The following is a 21,942-nucleotide window of genomic DNA, read 5'->3' as shown; positions in this document are numbered from 1 at the left end:
CAAAATAAAGCTGCTTCAGATCACTTTGGAGGTATCCTATTTAAATGATGCATGTGTCCTAAGAGGTTGGAATCCACGCTAAAGCCATGCTCTAGTCCTAAAGACTGGAGCGCAGCTTTGGTGCAGCTTTTGACCTCTTAGGACGCATGCATCATTTAAACAGCATACCTCCAAAGTGACCCGAAGCAGCTTTATTTTGGCCTGTCTGTAAGGGGCCTTATCTCCATTTTTGCAAATCCCCATCTCACAATAGGAGTCATTTCTTAGAAGGAGAACAATAGAACAATAGAACACATAGATGACCCCAAACAACAACAAGTTGTTGTTTGCGATCATCACATGTGGCTGGTTTTATCTGTCTGAGTAGGTCACACTTTTTAAAGTTCTAAATTCTATGAATGGCAGAGATTGCTGATGCAGAAGGTCAGAACAAGAACTGGATAAACATATTTAAATGATTATCTGGATCCTTTTGATACCAAAGAAATTAATGATGAACACATTTTATATGATGTAAGTAGTGCTCCTCCTAGATTTCTGCTTCATTTGAATGCAGCTAGAAGTAGCCAGCACCAACAGTAATGTAATATTTATCTTCAGGCTGCTTAGCAATCCAGCATTGTACGTTCCGTTTCCCCCGTGCGATTCACAGAATATATACAAAGTCTTCAATTGTCACAGTTCGTACAAAGTATCTGATGCTAAATGGGGAAAAAATTGAGGGGTGGGAGCCCAGAGTCCTAGACAACCCTCCTACTGAGATTTTCAAAGATGCGCAGTGAGTGAAGGTTAAATGGTGTCATACATTATCCAAGACAAGAAAGGAGATTGGCAAGGTCAGTCTATTTCTAGCGGCAGCATTAAGACACTGGTTAGATGGAGACTTGAAAAGCCTTGAGAAGTCAAGGGACAATGGTCTGTTTTAAAAGGGAGAATGAAAGAGAAAGAGAAAGAGAAAGAGAGAGAACTGAAACGTGATTTTCTTCCTAGCATACAAGCAAAATAGAAATCCACTTAGCTAAGTAATGCAGTCCAATGCAACTAGTAAAAATAAATAATGAAAAGAAAATTGGCACAACTACCAAAGTACAAGACGCAAGGAAAGCATAGAATGGTAGAAGGGATAACAACTTGGTTTACTAAGAGTAAAATAAAGCCACAGCATCCCAGAGCTATCTAACAATGCCAAGTGTGTTATTTTCCTAACATGTCAAAATTGCCATTGATATTTTGTCTAAAAATGAAAGCAAAAGCAAATTGGATAGATCCCCTTCAAGTGAAGCACCTGAAGAAACTATCATGAAACAAAACCAAAGGACAAAGCAAGCTTCTTACAGAGGTTTTGCATTTCTAAAGGTTTATGCTTGGTTCCATTTGGGGAAAGATGATGTCAACTTGGAATGGCCTTCCTATATGAAACATCTAAAGGATGTAAAAATAAAACTGGAACAAAAAAAGGTTGGATGATTTCCAGTCACTTGGAAGCAACCATGATATCAGGCTGAATCTCAGTGAGTGAGTCTGTAAACTTTGAAAATAAAAATATTTTTCAGGCTCAATGAGTTCCAAAACCACAACAGGAGTTTATCACATTGGCTTTGCTCCTACAATAGACACAGGATGTAACTTTAAGAAAGTGGATCCCTGTCACCAGGGAATACACAGCCCACTTGCTTTGCTGGGCTTCTCCCACATCTTTTCAAGAATGGGATTTTCCTTTTCTTGAAAAGATGTGGCAGAAGCCTGGGTTGCAAATGGTCTGCATACTCCCCAGCGATGGGGAAATGTGATCAGATCCATCTTCTTAAAGTTACCTCCTGCATCTATCATGGAAGCAAAGCCAGTGTGATAAACTCCTTAACCAAGAAGGACATGGCCCTGAGTCTGCAGGATGTGAGCAGAGCTGTTGGGGATAGCGTGCCGTGAAAGTGTCTCACTCAAAAGGATGCCCTGAGTTGAGGTCAACCTGAAGGCAGTTCATGATAAGGAAGACTTGTTTAACAGGTAATTTTTCCAGTATGTTTTCAGAGCTAAGTAAAATCTCCATGAGTGAGAAATTGTGAGATATACTGAACCAGAGAGGGAATGAGAAAACCCACCTTCATGATGTGCCATAGTAGGATTTCACACTTAATGGAGCAACCAATAAAACATCTGGCAAGGGATCAACTGGGCATACATAGGGAAACAGATAAGTTTATCGCATGTGGCTTGGGGAACAGGAACGGGATGGAAGGGAATGGGAACGGGAACGGTGCGGAATGCATGTTATTGCATGGGAGAACACCGCCAATGTCACTGGAAGTCCCCAATCCGTTTCCCACAGCAGATGATTTTGAAGAATGATTCTGAACAGTTCTTCAAAACTGACTGCTGTGGGGTGGATGGGGAATGGATTGGGACTCCCAGTGGCATCGGTGGTGTTCTCCTGTATGATAATATGCATTTTCCCCCATTTCATCCCATTCCCTTTCCCTTCACTTCCACCTCGTTCCCATTACCCAAGCCTCGGGTGATAAACTTAATATATTTCTAGTTATCCTATTCCTGAGGGAATGACTTGGTAGCTAATAGGAACCTACTACAGTTCTTTCAACAGAAATATAAACTGAATATAGCTCCATGCCCCACTAAGCACTCTTGCTGTTGCATTCTGCAGTAGTTGCGGACTACCATCTGGTTCCTGCACATTGCTGTTGTCTTGGTACAACAATAGCATTTTATGGGTATTCTTCTCATTCCATTCATTCTTCTTGAGCAGGAATGGATCTCTTCAAGAAAGAAGCTCTTGGCCCTATCATTAAGCAGAGGAGAGAAGTGTTTGTGAGATTTTAAGTCAAGATACTAAATAATTTGGATGATCTTGAATACTATAGGGTTTTTTTTGGGGGGGGGGGTAATGTGTATGCCTTTTACCTTATACTTTTATGTAACACTTACATTATATGCCTTTTATCTTATACTTTTACCTAACACTTACATTATATACCTTTTATCTTATACTTTTACCTAGCGCTTACATTAGATTTCTCAAACAAAATGCTTTCCATGAAGACATATGTCATATGATTATATCCTTCGTAATATGGGGGGGGAAAGACACCTTCACAGTCGGTCCTTGAAATACTTGTACATTTACTGGTTGACATTAATTGTAAGCATTATTTAAACTGATGTGAATGCATGTAATCCTATTGAAAAGGCCAATACTGTTGTTTTTTGACTATGATGAATACTACATATGTATTGTCTAAGAAAACCCTATGAAAATCATAGGGGTCTTCTTAGGTTGACAAGTGTGTGCACACACACACATATACACACACTTGAAGGCACATATGCATACATGTATGCAAGTATGTATAGAATGAATAAAATGTATTAAATTCTCTTTCATAGGGTCACTTTCTTAGAATATCGTAATCTGTAGAGATGCCTCTAGATGGCACTGATACCCCAGAAACCATAGTTAATGTTTTTTAAGTATGTCTTGAAGGTTGTGTACAAACCTGCATTAATTTGTCTAAAAGGCTATGTCAAATTATTGAGGCTGTCCTACAGAGCTGTACTTAAACAGATCTAGTTTATTTTCTGTAAATACACTGAAACAACAGTAAAAAAAAATAAATAAATGGAAATTTGATGTTTATGAATTATCAAGAGTAGAATACAATTATTTGGACCTTTTCTAAAATCAATTAATAGTGTTATAGAGGCAATTAATAATTAAAATAGCAGAAGTTCTTTGCTGTCTCCAAATCATGACCAAAAAACAAAACCCTGCTGAAAGTCAATCATTTTCATTATCTTTATTTATGTTATATAGATGGGAAAATAAATCTGTTAGGAAGTGCCTTTAAGAGCAGTCAGTAAAATCATACCCATATTTCTGTATTTCGAAACTAGCTCCAATTTTTACTCAGCCACAAGATGCATTGTGAGTAGCGATAGCATCTTTCTTTCTTTCTTTCTTCTTAAATTCAATTTAACACAGGTATGGTCTAGATTTTCTGCGGACTGCTCTTCCCACATGAAGATAGTCCAGAGTCGAATCACGTCTTTGGCCTTTTATTATAGATATAGAGCAATGCAAGAGTGGGGTGCCTGGGATGTAATGGTCCATTTGGCTCATGAAGACATGCCCCAAATCCCACCAATGAATACTGTAGGCTATAATTCAGAGGAAGGAACTGCAAGACCATTTTGAGTATTCCTTGCCTAAAAAAATCCTATGAAATTAATGAGGTCAGCATAAGTTAAGTAATAGGTGACATAAAGTCATATAGACACACATGGAGGTAGTGGAGGTCTTATTGCAGCTGTCTCCTGGGGACTGTAATGTCCCATCCACAGGATGATAATAGTAGATTTAAGCCTACAAAAGCTGATGCCGCCAACTTCTTTCTTTCAGTTAATCTCAGAGGTGCTACAAGATCTCTCTACATACTGATTCTACTGTCTGTATCTTTAAATTTTACCAATATGTTCTGATATTACTCTGATGGGTAATTCAGGTATGGGAGAAAATTCCCAGGAGGAAGAGGTTCCATTGCCAAAAGGAAAGTCAGCTAAAAATGTCAGCTTCACTGAACAGCAGGCATTCCCATGAAACTCTGGGAAGGTTCACCAGAGTTTGGCAGTCCCTCTAGCATCTCAGAAAAGATGTCTCACATCACCTTGATGTGATCCTTTTTAAAGTAGAAAAATGTATGATTGAAATGGGAATCACTTACCCTCAGATATTGAGCAGGTAGCATATGAACTTACAAGTGAGATATATTTCAGAAAGAACAGGTCAGGAACTCTCTTATGAGTTTTGGGGTGGGATTGTTTAACTTGACAAACAGTGCTCAGGAAAGCTACATCAGAACTAACAGTCCATTCATGGATTAAAATAAAGTAACATGTATTTTTAAATACTGTGGGAGAGGGATCTATATTCAAGGTTGTAGTTGTTTCTGTTGCCATGCATTGCACAAATGGCTAGCGAAAAGAATGAGGACTTAAGTGACCAGTGGAAACTAATCTGATGGGTTCCATGATTTCAGGTGAGTGTTGTCTGTTTGCAAGTATGTCACATATTCAGAGTTTAGAGACCCTTATTTGTTTGTTTGTTTGTTTGTTTGTTTTGCTGTTTTGCAGCAGATACCTGTGGGCAGATCCAGGCATTAATACAATTCATCATAACTTGGCGAATTCCCTCATAGTGAATAGGGATGCAGGGATTTGTCAGCTTCCCATCCCATATTTCATTTTCAATCATTTTAAACAGTCTCATATAAATCCATTGAAAACATTGCACTTTTTTTGTGTGTGGAGTTCTTAATCAAAATTATCTGAAACAATTCTTCCTCCATGCTCCAATGTTCCTAAACAAATTTAATAGATACAGGTATTTTGTTTTTGGTGAAGGGGTCATTTTGTATTGCTTGCTGGCTGTCAAATAATGGTTAAAGATGGAAAGTGTTTGGAGAAGAAAATGTGGATCCTAATTCAGCAGTTCAAATGAAATGCAATACTTTTCAGAAGTGAATTGGCAAATCTTCCCATTTTGTTTTCCCTATGTGATTTCCATCCTGAATTCTGTATAAATATATCAAGAAATGTGTAAATTTCCAAAGTTCTTATAAATGATGAATGAAAGAAGATTCTCATCTACCTGTTCTTGCTAAGCCATAGATACAAACATGGCTCCTGCGAAGCAATTGGGGTGCTTCAGCACAGGAATTACAGCTTTGAAATCTTCTTTCTAGAGGGACAAGAGGCAATAAAGGCGAATCGTGAAAATGCTGACATTTCTCAGAAGCTGGAATTCACTAAGCCAAAAGGTTACAAAGCTTTATCCTTTCTTTCTTGTGTCGTATTTGTTCATCTCAGACATAACTTCCAATTACTTTCCAATTTCTTCTGCAAAATGAAAGGAGTATTTGAGATGAACAGACTGATTTTCTCCAAGTCTCTTTGACAATGTGGTGTCAGTGTTCTCAATAGGAAGTTGCAATTTTAACTATGATTTAAGAAATAAAAGAAAAGTCTTGATTCAACCAAGCCTCTTAGGAAACATTCTCTCTCTCTCTCTCTCTCTCTCTCTATATATATATATATATATATATATAATGCTCTGTTTGGGTTATATGCTTCTTTGAAGAATTTATTTGCTTCTATAGTCTTGTAAGACATTTAAAAAACCACCATGCCACAATATACAGGTGAATTCACAACCTCATTACAGGCAATGCCATTTCTATTATATTTCAGAAAATGGTGCTTTGGAGTAGAGCATTAGTATCAATCTGATACAAGTGAGGTGTGATTCAGATTTGGATCAGTTGGGTAGTTTTTCAAGTTCTTCTACAGATGGCCCTTTCTGCATCTGTTTAGGAAGTATTGTAATTTCTCTCTACTGTATGTTTCCCATGCTTGGTTTGGAACAAATACTGCTAAAGTAGGAGAAGAATTGTCTGCCATTTTGCTTTTTCTAATATTCAGATCTTTAAAGGAAACTATTTGTGCCCTTTACCTTGCTCAACAACAACTGCTTTGTTTCAGGAAACTAATTTAGGAGGTGAATACATCAAAGATTTTCATACCTGGCATAAACATCGCTCCAACGTGACTCAATTGTCCTGAAAAGGTGGAGGAAGCGCGCATGTCTGAACGCTTGGTGCACTTCCTCAATTGTGAGGGAATCGTCGCTCCCTCTAGCATCCCTGAATCTTCGCAAGGGGAGCGGATTTGCTACGAACGCAAACTTTGCATTCATATGAAATCCACTCCCCAGGAATGATTCTGGGACGCAAAGGAGGGAGCATGGAAATATTAGTTTTCATGCAGAAAATGTTGCTTTCTGCACAAATCAACTACGTGCGAATTTTGTGCGGAATAAGCCCTAGCTTGCGAATAGCATTCGAAAATGGCATGGTTTTCAAACACTTTCTCGTAGCAAGAAGAAAGTGGCGAAAAATACTAATTGCTATCTTCAAAAAGACACTTGAAGAATTGTTGGGAACATATGTTGTCAGAAGCAGGGGTCATGCCCATGAAAGTACTTTCTACTGCCTCTTTGTACAAGGCTTTCCCCACATCTGCACAAAGGCAGCCAAATAGTGCATGGGCAAAGCTTAATCCTAAATCAAAATAGAAACCAATTGGTCAGGAGATTGCACCTGGACATCATCCAGCTGCTGTTGTGTAGCTGAGTGAAAGGAATAGCATTAAACATGCTGGAGGGAAAACAATTGTGAGATATTTTAAACTTTGCAAGATCTCCTTAGCCAACTGAACAGGGAAAGGCAGGTAAAGTAGCCAGGTTTCAGGTTATCCCTATATGCATGTCACTGTGCTTTTTGGAGAGAGTATTGACGCTTTTGGGATGGGGAAAATACATAAATAATGTGAGACATAGTTCTTGAACTGTAATCACAATGTTGTCTACAAACTCTGTTGTCAAATACAGCCAAGCTCTTTGTTTCAACAAGAGACCATTTTCTAGGAAACTTTAATCTTTTGAGCAGTCCTGCAGAGTTCCCCTCATTTGTGTGTATTGCCTACTGATTGTACTATTTTGTAGCTTTCCCCCTTACTTCTATGGAAATTAGACAACCTACATCAGCATTCTGTGGTCTTTAACAAGCGGAACTGGGAATTGAGGAATAATCAGTAATGGTTATCTGCCTTTCCTGTTTAAGAACAATAATGATGTTCACTCATCCTGAACAAGGCCTTTAATTAATCATTGTAGTTATGCAGGTTGAAGTCCCAGTGTTACTCTTCCCAAAACACAACAGCAACCTAAACTCTTGCTTAAGTGTTTTTGTTTTATGAAATAAATTCTTACATCCATCTTTGGTAATTTATTCAAATCTGGACTCTTCTTCAATATTATGCTTCATTATAATATTTTACATAATAGGTTTTAAAGGAAACTGGTGAAAGAAACGCAGCGCGATCCCTTTAAGTTTTTCAGTGCTATGGCTTTCGACAATGCAAGCAGACACTTCACAGACATAAACATACACAATCCATTTATATATATGCCTGAGAAAAGAAAATTATGTCATGTTTAATACTGAATTAACTTTCACAAGAGGCAAACGATTGATTATTAGAAAACACAGCAGAAGGATAGAAATAGCACTGCATTACTAATATGGTTGTAGCAAAATACTGCAAATACAAAAACAGAAACTATGGCTTGCATCCTGTTCATGAATTAAAATTGTGGAAGTCTGGCTCACACCATTGCAATTCGGGGGGGGGGGGGGGAGTTGTGTAGTTTGGAGCTCTGTTCCAACCATGTAGAGTCCAAAGCTACACTACAACCTACACTACACTACACTACAACCAGTGCACCCAACATATGGCCAATTCCAAGTTGCTCAAGAGTGTGGAGACAACATCCTCCTCCTCCTTATTCTTTGTAACTGGATATGTTGTGGCAGGCCTGTCACAGTGGTTCCAGAAACTGAAAATTAGGTCCAAAATGGTGAAAGGTCTAGAAACCATGCCCTGTTAGGAGCAATCTAGGTAAGGCCTGATACACACCGCCAGGAAGCACCAACTACATGCTCCCGAGCCCTACTACGTGCCCTACTATGAGCACCCACACGTCTTTTAGTGGAAGCGTCGTCATAAGGGCTGCATCTCAACCCTTACAATGCCACAAAGAGTAAGCCGCTTTAGGCGGCTTCTTTTTGGCTGCGCAGCTGCGCCACATGGTTTAGTTGCCCTGGCAATGCTGCGCAGCCAAAAAGGCCATCATCTCCCTGCCAGTCTGTACTGCACCTATATTTAGCCTGGATCCAGATAATAGGACATGGAGCAATGGATTTAAACTACATGTAAAGAGATTTCACCACAACATTAGGAAGAACTTCCTGACAGTAAGAGCTGTTTGACAGTGGAACATACTCCCTCGGAGAGTGGTGGAGTCTCCTTCTTTGGAGGCCTTTAAACAGAGGCTGGATGGCCATCTGTTAGGGGTGCTTTCATTGTGAGTTCCTCAATGTCAGGCATTTTGACTGGATGGTCCTTGTGGTCTCTTCCAACTCTGTGCCTCCATGACTATATCATTTAAAACTCAGGATTTAAATTAACAAGTACTTAGTTTTTAAGAGGAAAAAAAGCACAAATGCAAAAAACCTTACCATGATCAAGGATGTAAATCTTTATTTGGCTGGTTCTCCTGCAAAAAAATGAGAAGCTGCTCCCCCTCCTTCCTTAGATCACTAGAAAGAGTGAGTGAGATATTTTCTGTCATTCATGAGAAAGTTTTGTATGTGTGAAACCATAAATTGTGCAAAATGCACAAATTGCATAGTTAAACCTGATAGCTGTGGCATTGTTGCATGGATTTTCAACAAATGTTTGTGCCTCTCTCGATCAGCCAAGAGAGTCCTATTGTGGTTGCTTTTGTGTGCAAGCTTGTGTATACTGTGCTCATTTTGTGTCAGAAAAAAGGAAAATTCAGCCATTTTGACATTTTCTATACAAATTACAGAAACGTAGATGGAAAACAAAGTACTCCTCCTCTCCTCCTCATGTCTGAGATAAGAACTCTTATAGATTTATCCATCTTGACATATCGAGCACCCCCTCATTGAGAAGGATGAATTTGACTGTATTATTCTAGCATAAGTATTTCTTAAAATATATTAGAACTATCCAACCAAGCACAGGACTAGTTTAGGAAGCTTGAGTTAATGTCTTAAACCATATCCAAAAGGGTAGGCAGTTTGAACTAAGTGAAACTTAACTTTTGAACATACATATATTAACTGATTTAACAATGAGCTGAGTTAATTCAGTGGTAGATAGAATGACCAGATGGATGTGGGAGGACATTTTCTCTGCAACTTTGATAGATTTGTAATTTCAGCTTCTTCAGCTTGTCCTGGCCTCATCTTCAGAGCTATTAAACTTGCAAAAGCAACTTGTCCTCTTTTCTGTCAAGCCACATTTCAGTGGAATCAAGGAGCAATAACTCAGATGTAGAGTGCATCGTTTTGTATGCAGAAAGTTTCTAGGATTGAACAAATTCCCTTGGAAAGATCAGGTGACAGGTTGTGCACAAGACTTTAACCTGTAAGTAATACAGTGGAGTCAAAGCTTGCACAGTTAAAACACTCCATCTTAAAACCACCACCACCAACAACAGCAGCAACAACAGCAACAGCAAAGGGATGATGATATCATCAGCCACCTCTTCCTCTAAACAGCATGACATGTTTTCTCTGCATCTAGCGGAAGGCAAATTGTCACAGTAGCTTGGAGAAATGAATGGATTTTTAATAGCGCTCCTTCTTGTGATACAAAATATTTGGGAGGTAATTTAAGCTGAACCTGCACTGCAGTATTGAGTCAGTTTGACACCACTTTAATTGTCATGGCTCAATGCTATGGAATTATGAGAGCTGTAGTTTTGTGAGATATTTAGCTTTCTTGGTCAGAGATCTTTGGTGCCATAGCTACAAATCCCAAGATTCCAGAACATTGAGCCATGGCAGTTAAAACAGTGTCAAACTGCATTATTTCTGCAGTGCAGATTAGTCCTTGGTCTTCAGTGGACAATTAAGACCCACTCACTTTACAAAAGACATGCTTTTCATGGAATAAAAAAAATCTAGAAGTTATTTATACTTTTAAAGAGTTGCCTGCATTTTTAAAATCTCTCCTTGAGGGTATGGCAATGTGGACTGTGATGAGTTTCAGCACTGCAGAATCGACCAGTCCACCTTTCCAGAAATGATAGAGAGCATTTACCAGTCAGAATATACGTTATTATTGTATATACTCAACTATAAGTCAACCTCACATGTAACTCGTGGGCAAGTTTTGGGGACTGAAATTATGGATTTTGATATGACCCGTGGATAAGTCGAGGGTAAAATTTAGGGGCACATAGCAAATGATCTAAAGGCTGAAGCAAAGTAAAACAATGCCAAAGAACTTACAAAATTGTGGCACATAACTCTTTGTGCTCATTCTTAAGGCTGGATGGATGGGACAGCAGAGAGGTTCAGTGCTTCCAGGACAGATTATACTCTTGCTTTTCACGAGGGGATGGTTCCTTCTTTTAAATAAGAGTTAAGATACAGTACTTACATTCACCTGTGGATAAGTCGACTCAGGTTTTGGGGGGTCAATTTTTGACCTAAATTTCTAGACTTGTACATGAGTATATACAGTAGGGAGAAGGACAAGTTGTTGAACCTTATGTAAGGCAGCTGATTAAATAGACGGCATGCCCAATAAATAATATAACTTTTACCAGTGATGTTCACAATATATTATCTCTTTGCTCTTTTATATTAACAAAAAAGCCAGCTTCATTTTCTCATCTTGCCCCTTCCCAACCTTCAGCTTCCCTCTTTTTATAATTTAACTTTTCCAGAAGCAGACACAAAGGCATGTGGGTAGACTGAACAAGGGATATATCAAAGACAGAATGTCCCTTGTTGCCTTCACCACATGAAAGCTCTCCCAGTGTGTTCCTCTGCTCCTCTTAGTGGTTTGTATAACGAGATTGGTAAAATCAGGGCGGCTGCTAGGAGCTAAAGGAACACTCTGCTATGGTAATTATTCTATTTGAAAAGGGAATATTTGCGGCTGTTGCCTTTCTTCTTTTCAGACATCATATGTTATGCACTGAAAGTGCGCTCCATTTTGGTACAAGAGAGGCTCAGTTCCAGTCCCAAGAGCAGATGATTTAAAAGAGAGAGAAAAGATCGGGAAAAAAAAACCACAGAGGAGAGAGGAAGATGGTGGCCGATTTAGAACTCAAGAATGAAGCACTGAGAAGAATAATGATGACATTAACATATTGTTTGCAGTGGGTTTTTTTTTTAAAGACAGGAGCTGAATGGAGAGGGTTTGGTAGCTGACAGCCTAGTTTACACATCCAGCGCAGTGAAATAATAGAGTACTGAGGTGCTCAAATATCCCCTCCGCAGAAAAGAACTGAGTATATTGTGTATTCGAAATTGTATTCCAAGAGCATAAATATAACATAAAAAGCAGATCTGCTCAGAGTATGCACACATACACACACATACATATTTACAGCAGCAGCAAGAGCAACAACAGATTATTGATAAATATCTGTCCCAACTTCTTGTTCTTGTCTGTCAGTCTAAAATGTGGAGGGGTAAAACCACAAACCCTCATCTCCTTTCTGCTCTGCTCCGTAGTGGTTGTGGCTGGACTACAATTCTTGCATTTCTCAAAATACCTCTCCTTCAACAACAAAAAATACTCCCCTCCAAATCTTATATGCATCATTCCTCCCACGTTTTGTACAAAAACCAAACACATTAGCAGTTGGACCTCACTTCTGTACTGGGGAAGGGAGAGTATTCTCCTATCTGCAAACAGCAAGTTAATGTAAGGATTGAAAGGCAGAAGGCATGGTATGCACAGCTGGGTCACTTAATAACTCACATACTCTCCACTCCATCTACCACCTAAAAGGAGCATTTTGCTTAGTGTTTAGGCCAGGCCTACCTAGAACAAATGGTGTCTTTGGTAAAGAGATTTTTGGAGCTACCCTCCAGTTGCTGAACTTTTTACTGTGTTCCTGGTAACTATGGCCTGTTACAGACTGCCAAAATAAAGCTGCTTCGAGTCTCTTTGGAGGTATGCTATTTAAATGATGCATGGGTCCTAAGAGTCCGGAGGTTGCGCCAAAGCCACACTCCATTCCTAAGCACTGGAATGCAGCTTTGGTGCAGCTTCCGGATTCTTGGGGTGCATGCATCATTTAAACAGCATACCTCCAAAGAGACCCGAAGCAGCTTTATTTTGGCAGTCTAGTTGGGTTGTCTCAGCATCCTAAGTTAAAGCTTAATCATTCAGTCCTTCATTAGGACCTCCTCTTTAGTTTACCAGGTCTAGATGGTTTAGGTGCTTTTATGAGTTGGTTCCTCAATAGTTGCTTATTCAAATAAAAAAATATAAAGTCTAAGAAATTTAGAAAATATTTATTGGGTTGGAAATAGAGTTTCCTAAGGTCTGCATTTAAAAAAAAACACCGAAATATTTCATCAGTTTTGATTATAATACCTGAAAGAGCTGTTTTTAACAATGCATAGAACTTGTAGTCCAACCCAAGAAAGTTTTCCAAGTTCTACTTGGAGGTACATTTTTTGTATGTGCTGATTCTCTCTCACACACACTCCCAGCTCCATTAGATGGTCTTAGTTCCAAAATCTAATGACTCAGATCCTCACTACACACATAAAATGACTTCCAAACATTGAATAAACAAAAGGATGAAGGCTATATTTCTTATTGAACAGGAAAGTTCGATTGACAGCCATCAGTGAGCATGACTGACAGGTTGTCACAACAGTGAGCATGACTGATAGGTTGTCATTAGGTGTTTCTTGGAAAGAATACACACAGACAATTTCTAATGGTGACCTAGTGCAATCTGGCTCCCTCTTCATTAGTAAGACTGAAATATGAAGATTTGTATGCAGAAAAATGTCAAATGGATGTTTGCTGAAAGAATGTAGTTCAGGTGAACAAAAAGAGTAGTAAATAGGGCAAGACTATGTAATCCACATATCCACACATGTTTCACTTGGAAATTGGTCCCATCACTTTCAATGAAACTTGTAATAACTGTGCATAGAACTGCAGCTTTAATTCTGGCTATAGGGTCTAGTAGGGTCTCAGTGGGCTTCTCAAGACTTAAAGCAAGGAATGAATTCTGTCATCTCAGCCAATTTATTTAAATCCCTGACTTAATTCTCTTATCCCAAGGCACATTTTCTAAAGGATGCACATCTCCTGCACTGTTCTAGTGGATTTACAAAACATTAACCTATTTAACACATGGCTAAGTTGCTGTGGGTAAATATAAAGGTGAAGCTCCAGAAAAGTTTTTGTAAGTCTCTCTTCACCTATGCATAATTTAGTTTATAATGGCATGATAATTTATGAATATTGTCTCCTCAGATTCATTGTCAGAAATCCTAGCGACCATACTAATCTGGTAGAGGTTCTGTTCATAATGCTATCTGACACAATACAATTGCAAGTGTTCTTCTAACAAATACTGCCTTTCAAAATTATACTTAGATGATGTTGTCCAGTGGCACAGTCGCTTCAATGCAGTCATAAAACTCTTCCATCTGGAACAGCTTCTCCATTTATTTCAGTGCCGAGGAACAACTCGTGTATGTGTCCACTGTATATGATACCACAGAATATAGTGATCACCATCAATTTGGATGGCTTAAAAGGGGGATTAGACAAATTCAGGGCTGATAAAGTGATCAGTGGCTACCACTCACGATGGCTAGATACTATATGGAGAAGAAGAGGCAGTTGAGCTCTAAATATGACTGACTGAAATTCAGAGCCAGTAATCTTACATTGTTTTGTAATACAAACTGAGAACAAAGTAGATGGAACAAAATTTTGGGGGTACAGTCTTACCAGTAGGCACCAATTACAATCCAGACAACATCAGCCTGAAGAAGTTCTCAAGCCATCCATACTTAACAGGGTACCACAGTGATGTGTATGTGAATGTGTGTTTGTGTATGTGTGTTTACCCAGTCCTGATCTACATCATGCAGAATTTAGAATGTAAAAGATCATAATTGCACTAGGCCTGAAGCAAAAACTGGGGAGCACCTCATAAAATCCACAGAAGAAACTGGTAGCATGTCTTGGGATGCTCACATGATGTTTTATTGGTTAACAAAGCCTAAGACTTTTCGCAATGTAGATATTATCCAGCCATTCATCAGGGGCTATTTAGCTTCAGAAATTTTTGGATCAAGAAGACTCAGATCATTTATTGAGGGAGAAATACTCCACTCAGTGACTTTAAAATACCACAATAAAATTGAGGATTGGGTACAAACTGGAAATAGCTAGCTGTCCAAGTCTTTAAAATAATGTCGATCTCTAACATATCTACATCAGTTCTGGGGGACCAGAATGTATATCTTTAACATATCTGCACTACTGTAGTTCTGGAGGATCAAAATGTTCCAAGTCAAATTCCAAGTCTTACCTCCATGTCAAACTGAATGTTCCTTGTCTGAGAATCTTTGGTTTCAAACTAATCTAAGGCCCCATACAGACAGGCCAAAATAAAGCTGCTTCGGGTCACTTTGGAGGTATTCTGTTTAAATGATGCATGCATACTAAGAATCCAGAAGCTGCACCAAAGCCTCGATCCAGTACTAAGGACTGGAGTACAGCTTTGGTGCAACTTCTGGACTCTTAGGACGCATGCATCATTTAAACAGCATACCTCCAAAGTGACCCGAAACAGCTTTATTTTGGCCTTTCTCTATGGGGCCTTAGTGTCATTCCTACCATTAGAGTGAGGTAGTTTCTAGTTTTGATTTTTCCATTCTCTAAAGCATGTCAGCATCTGTGTGCTCTTGCCAGTTTGCTTGAATATTGAATAGGTTTTATTTCATTATTATTTTTAAAAAGACTATTTGATGAACTGTGTCATGATGCAAAATGTCACCATGAAAGAAAGATCATATACTGAATTGTTTGCCAGTCCTAGAACAATCCCAGTCTATCAGCACTCAGGTTATTATAGAACTGTTTGCTATGTGACTGAAAAGCACAAGGCAGACAGTGTTCATGGCTTGCTTTGCAGTACTTCAGCCAATAAAATTAGATAATACGATTATGTTGCCTATTTCTGTTTCAATAATAGTCTTTGAACATTGTCTTATTTTGCACTTTAGATCTGTAACCATGTTAACTTGAAGTATAAAAACTCATATAAAAATGGTTTTCCTCTGTGTTTAATAATGAGTAACAAACTGTGTTTTATTCATAACTGTTTAACAAGCCAGAGCAAAATCAAATTCTACAAAGTTATGACTTTTAATAAGATATAAACCAAAAAACCTATAACCATTCCTTCTATATTAAAAAACATTAAGTCCACAAAAACCAAATGCACATGTCATATTCAGGTCACAAAGACCAAATGCACAGATATGGGACAGAGGATACTTGGCTTGGCTGAATACATGTGAAAAGGACTTTGGGATTATGGTTGCTCATAAACTGAGCATGACACAGCAGTGCAATGCAGCATCAAAGAAGGCAAATGCGATTTTAGCATGCATCACTAGAACCATACTTTCAAAGTCAAGGGAAGTAATAGTACCTCTATGCCTTCTCTCTGGGGTCTTCCAGGATCATGCAGCCTTTTTAGCTTCATGACCCTGGGGGGGAAATGCAGTTGTGCAACATTGTGTGCAACAAGCTTCCAGCATTTATCAGCACTTTGGAAATCAATCCAATTATCCTGGATGGGGTGAGATGTTGTCTCTCACTGTATAGGTTTTCGATCATAAGATGAGTTATTTATTGGAATGCTCCTGCCTACTTCCAAGAACAAGCAAAAAGCAGCTCTCCATTTGCCCACATTGGGCTTGACAGCAGAAGGCCCATTTTGGGCACTTTATTCTACATACAGAATCCTGTATTTGCTACTTAATTATTCTTGTGGCCTGGCCACCCAGTGGAAATGCCATTTACTCACAGTTCGACCACCAGCAGCAGACTATATAGCATTTGTGCCTATAAAACAAGTTTCTAGGCTTACTCATTTGTAACTACTTTTTATTAATATTCATTAATAAAATGTTGCCGTGATGGTAAAACCTCCCCTCTCAACCTACTTGGCATCAGCTGCATGGAGAGAAGGAGTGCGATTATACCTGGGTAACCGACGTTTCCATCAGGTTTGGGGGGATTGGAAACTATATATTTACATTAGTTGGGCTCCTACTTTTTCATCTGCTTTAAGCCACAAGAACTTTTTTAAAGCATTTTAACGCTATACTTTAAAACAAAGCTGCAAATCTTCACAGTATGTAACCAATCTTAATTGGATATCTCTGATACGATGCTCTCTCTTCCACTTCCTTCCCTCCTCTCTTTCTCTCTCTCTCTCTCACACAGTTTTTCAATTTTTCTCAAAACATGACATCATTACCACATTTGTATTCTTTGAATGCTTCTACAGGCCACCAAGCAAGCAAGAGAGGGAAAAAGCCTGACATATTAATGTCAAATTGAAAGTGATTAAGAGTCAAATCCATTGTGTCATTGTCATGCAATCTGCAAATGACCCTATTTCCAACTGGGTAGTTATTGCCTCTCTTGTGAGACTTCTCATGTAATTTGTAGAGACTGCATGTGCAACGTGGAGCAAAAGATTGCCCAGAAGAGGCTGAACCAAGGACAATGGACGTATGGGAGCAAATTTTTAATTCCAACTAGTTTTTCAAAGGAGAATTTATTTTACTTTTTAAATATTTTTAATTAAACTTTTTAAAAAGCACTACATACAATCTTAAAGCTAGCAAACAATATCTAAGTATTCAATCACAAGCTTTACACAAACACATACTTTCTAACATACATATCTCTGTCTGTCTGTCTATCTATCTATCTATCTATCTATCTATCTATCTATCTATCTATCTATCCATCCAGCCTTTAATTATTGTTCTAGTGTAGTCGGCAGTGATGGCCTTCAACTACTCTTCCCTTCTGATATCTCTCCACTTTATACCATTCTATCCCCCTTTTCTATATTCTTTAACCTTCTTTCCTTCAAAGGAGAATTTAGAAATGTGAGTTGTCAATGTTGTTATCAGGCCAGGACCATCCCAGGGCTTGAAAATTCAAGCCTAAAATCTGAGCATTGTTCATGTCAGGGGGACAGGCCTGAGTGATATCATTAAGCATTAAGCATTAGGCATTGAGCACAGTTGCATAATGCACATACACAGAGGATATTGTCTTGGTTTGGAATTGAAACAGAAATCCAGGAGAGTGTCGTGGCTGATCCTGAAGAGGTTCACACACACATCGGTTATGAAGTGAGGAAAATAATCTGCAACGTTGTGTTCCATGTCCCCTTTGTAATGGTTTGTTGTTATCAAAAAGTGACATAGTTCTTGCTGCATGCCATGCAACATGGCTACCCCCAGATGTGACGATAACATATTTAGCTGCATCAAGGGATTAATGAACTAGAGAGAACATCAGGAACAGGAATCACCTATTGAGATCTTCCCCTCCAACTAATGTGAAACAGTTTGAAATTAGCTATGGGTGGCATGTTATACCTTTTAAAGCACCTAAATTTGTACCCAGATGTGTCAGTACAGAGGTTTCTCAAGGGAATCTCTGGCGGGTTACAGACCGCCGAAAAGTGACGGTCTGCTGCCGCCGCCGGTTGCAGTGTCCGGGAACCGCAGCAGCCAAACGGCACGGTTCCCGGACACTGCAAAGAAGGAGCGTGAAAATCGCGCTCCTTCCTGCTCCCCGGAAGAGACCCCACAAGTGCTGAAGCGCACATTTGCAGCGTCATTTCCAGGGTGCAACGTGCAGACGCAGTGCATCTGCTATGTCAAAATGGTGGCGGCTCTGTGGCATGGCTGCTGCCATTTCGTATGGACTCAGTCCGTACTAGGGTTAGGGGTGTCTGGAAGAGACACCCCTTTCTAACCCTAGTACGTTTGTAACGGGCCTCTGTCTACAATGGGACTTGTAAACTCACACAGGACTGATAAAGGCTAGATGTCAAAGGAACAGCCTTTGCTACTTTGTGGGGAAATGATTACTGTTTTGCCTTGCTTCTTTGTCCCAAACACTTCATGGTAGCAAGGAGTGTGATCTTCACCTTCATCAAACCTCACCCTCCTTAACCATCTTAAACGCAGTTTTAACATCTTACGAAAGATGCAAGTCTGTGACCTTCTGTTATCTTCTTTGTTCCTGTAAAATGACTTTTAACAAAGATGCCGGATGAAGGGGCCTACGAGCTTCAAAAGTTTGTTTTAGGCATGTACTACTTTTGGGTTGGCGTCATAATGCTATCACTACATTTTATTTTATTTTATTTAGTTTTCTACATTTCGTTCCATGATCAACATGGTTTCCTGGATATATACAGTTCCTGAAGAGTTTTATACTGTATTTGCATTTTCCTTCTACAAAATTGAACAAGGCCTAGGTAAGCAAGATGTAGAATTAGTTGCTTAGACATCCCCGTTCCTGTGTTAATAGCTGTTGACATATCCTATCGACTTTTTGTAATCACATGGAACGGCACAATCATTTTATTGGAGGACGAAAATGCCATTGATTCCAGATACTCACTTGTTAAAATGCTGAAAGAAATGCAATTGACATGCTGACTAGTTTTGACTTTATTCAGGGACTAAAACTAATTCAGTCTGATAAAGGGCCTTGCAAATCTTTTATGCTGATGGTAACTTGCTAATAGGAATGGCATTAAAAAAACCTTATAGCTGATTCAAATTTGTTTTTGTTTTTGTTTTGTTTTAATCTGGGAGGAATGCATTTTACAACCTTAATTCTTGGAACTATTTTTCAAATCATTTGATAGAAAACCCAGAATGGTATTCAAAAGTATGTGTACACACTCATACACTTTTACATTGCCTCTCAACATATGGTTACCCCATGAATTTCATAGGATTTTCTTATGCAAGGAATACCCAGAGGTGGGTTGCCATTTCTTTCCCCTGAAATACAGCTACAGTACCTGACATTTCTTAGTTAGGTTTCCCATCTAAGTAATATTAAGGGCTGACCCTGCTTAGCTTGAAAAGATCAGATGGACCAGTATATTTAGGTTTGCTTTCAACTATTCCTGATCAGGTGCATTGTTGCAAGACTAGAATTAGCTAAAGTTATTTGACAATAGCAGCTTTCACATGAACTATCACAAAGTATTTTTATTCAGTCATAGTCCTGCAACATCGCACCTGATCAGGATTAGTTCTGTCATTTAGGCGGGTTATAGACCGCCATTTCGGACGTCCTCGGGACGTCCCATTTTAAAAAAGGGGCGTCTCTTCTAGACACCCCTTTCCCTATCACGGACTCAGTCCGTGACAAATGGTAGCGGCCGTTTCACATGGCCTCCGCCATGTTTACATCTTGGACGCATAGCATCCAGACGGGTCGCGGAGGTTATGACATCACGGGTGCGCCATGGGCACCTCGCAACGTCATAACGGCACCGCAGGAAGAAGCTCCATTTTGGAGCTTCTTGTTTGCTCCGCGAGGGAGTCGCCCGGTTTGTATGCTGCGACTCCCTCGCAGAGCAAAGAGCAGCACCAGCAGACCGCCGCAAAGCAGTGGTTTGTAACACGATAAAATGAGCTGCTTCTGCTCCATCTAATTCCTTCTATATCAACTTGTCTCTCATTCTCATTGTTGCCTCCTGCATTTTTTAAAAAATCAGATTTATTTTCACATGCAATTTTCCCAGACACACATTTGGTACACCATTTTCCCTAATGTATAATATTTTCTACAAGCTTGTTACAAGCTTCCAAAGCTCCATGTTAGTGTGGCAAGTGCAAATTGAATTGGTTGAAAACGGTTATTTGAAGCCTTTAAAATTCCACGATGGTTTGTACGTTTTATATGTAAGGAGGCAAGGACTCCAGAAAACTAGTTTGAATCCCTTCTGAGCCATAGAAACCCTCTGAGTAACACTGGGCAAGTCATACTCTCTCATCCCAGGATGACAGCAATGGTTAACTTCTTCAGAATAAATCTTGGCAAGAAAATCTTATGAGAGGTTCACATTAAGTCAAAGTCAGCTTGAATACAAATGACAACAACTCTTTTCACCCAGGTAATGTTAATATTTAAGTACTGACTTGAGCATCAGTGATTTTTGGTGTCCATAGGGGGTTCTGGACCCTACCTCCTCTGGATATCAAGGACCCACTTTTACATGCTCCTCATTTCTCAAAGCTGTGTTACAAAGGTGCTCCATCAAGAAAGCCCATTGGAAGCATGTTTTCTTGTTGCAAATAGAGACACATTGGAACCTTGAAGTTGTACATCCAGTCTTCAGACAACTAGCAACGCTCTCTGCTTGTCTTTGGTAGTTCCCAACTGATTGTTTTAAAAAGCGCTTTGTATTACTCTCCTCCCACAACATTGTCTCTAGATTTTAAGAGTTTGCTGGACAAGATATGCTTGGCGGACATCTCTTTCTGGGGGAACTCCAGTCCCTTAGTAAACCCAACTCCTCTCCCATTCCCATTGTTCCTTTCCGCTCCAGTGCACAGCAGGCATAGAATAGGAAAGCAAGCAGGTGTTGTCAGATACTGCTTCTACTCTTATTTGCCACTTTACCTGGTTACCTCTTTGAGTCCAGAATGAGAATTGTTTAAGCAATTCTTAAAACACAAACAAATGTTAACATTAGACCTCTGCTGCAGCATGGGTCTTTTCAGATAATTGAGGACGCCAAAGTCGCCAGCCTTGCTATTGTTTTAGCAAGTTATGGTTATGTTCAGATACGAGACAGAAAGCATTCTGAAGTTTCTATTATCTCATTCATAAACAAGATTCCAAAATCGCTTCCATTCATGAGCTCACACAAACGTACTGCCCAAAATCTACAAAGAAGAAAACAGGCAGCGAACCAGTAATATCATTTCGGGTCTGAGACAGCAAATTTGAAACTAAATTGAGACTCAGTCACTGCACACACCTCACGGAAATGAATATTTATATAATGACTTCATGGTCATTTCTCTCTGTGGCCCAGAACTCTGTGCCTGGCATTCTGCATCAATTAATGACAACCTGAATTTGCCACTCGAGGCTATCACCTCATTTTACCTGAGAGGAGGACCACTTTTCTGACTAAAGCATATTTCAAAGAAGATTCACACCTCTAATCTTTCCATAATGGTGTCTGTTCTGCATTCAAACCATCTGCAATTGTGCAAATGGCATTATCGGGCTGCAAAACAAGCTGAAGCAATTACCCATTCAGGTTTAAGTAATGCACATGCTGATGTATATTTGGCTTTTGATAATGAGCCATAATTTTTCATCTGGAAAGCCAAAGTACTGCTATCTCCTTCTAAAAGAATAAAG

Source organism: Sceloporus undulatus, chromosome 8, assembly GCF_019175285.1.
Source record: "Sceloporus undulatus isolate JIND9_A2432 ecotype Alabama chromosome 8, SceUnd_v1.1, whole genome shotgun sequence".
NCBI classification, from domain to species: domain Eukaryota; kingdom Metazoa; phylum Chordata; class Lepidosauria; order Squamata; family Phrynosomatidae; genus Sceloporus; species Sceloporus undulatus.
This window is presented reverse-complemented; position numbering follows the sequence as displayed.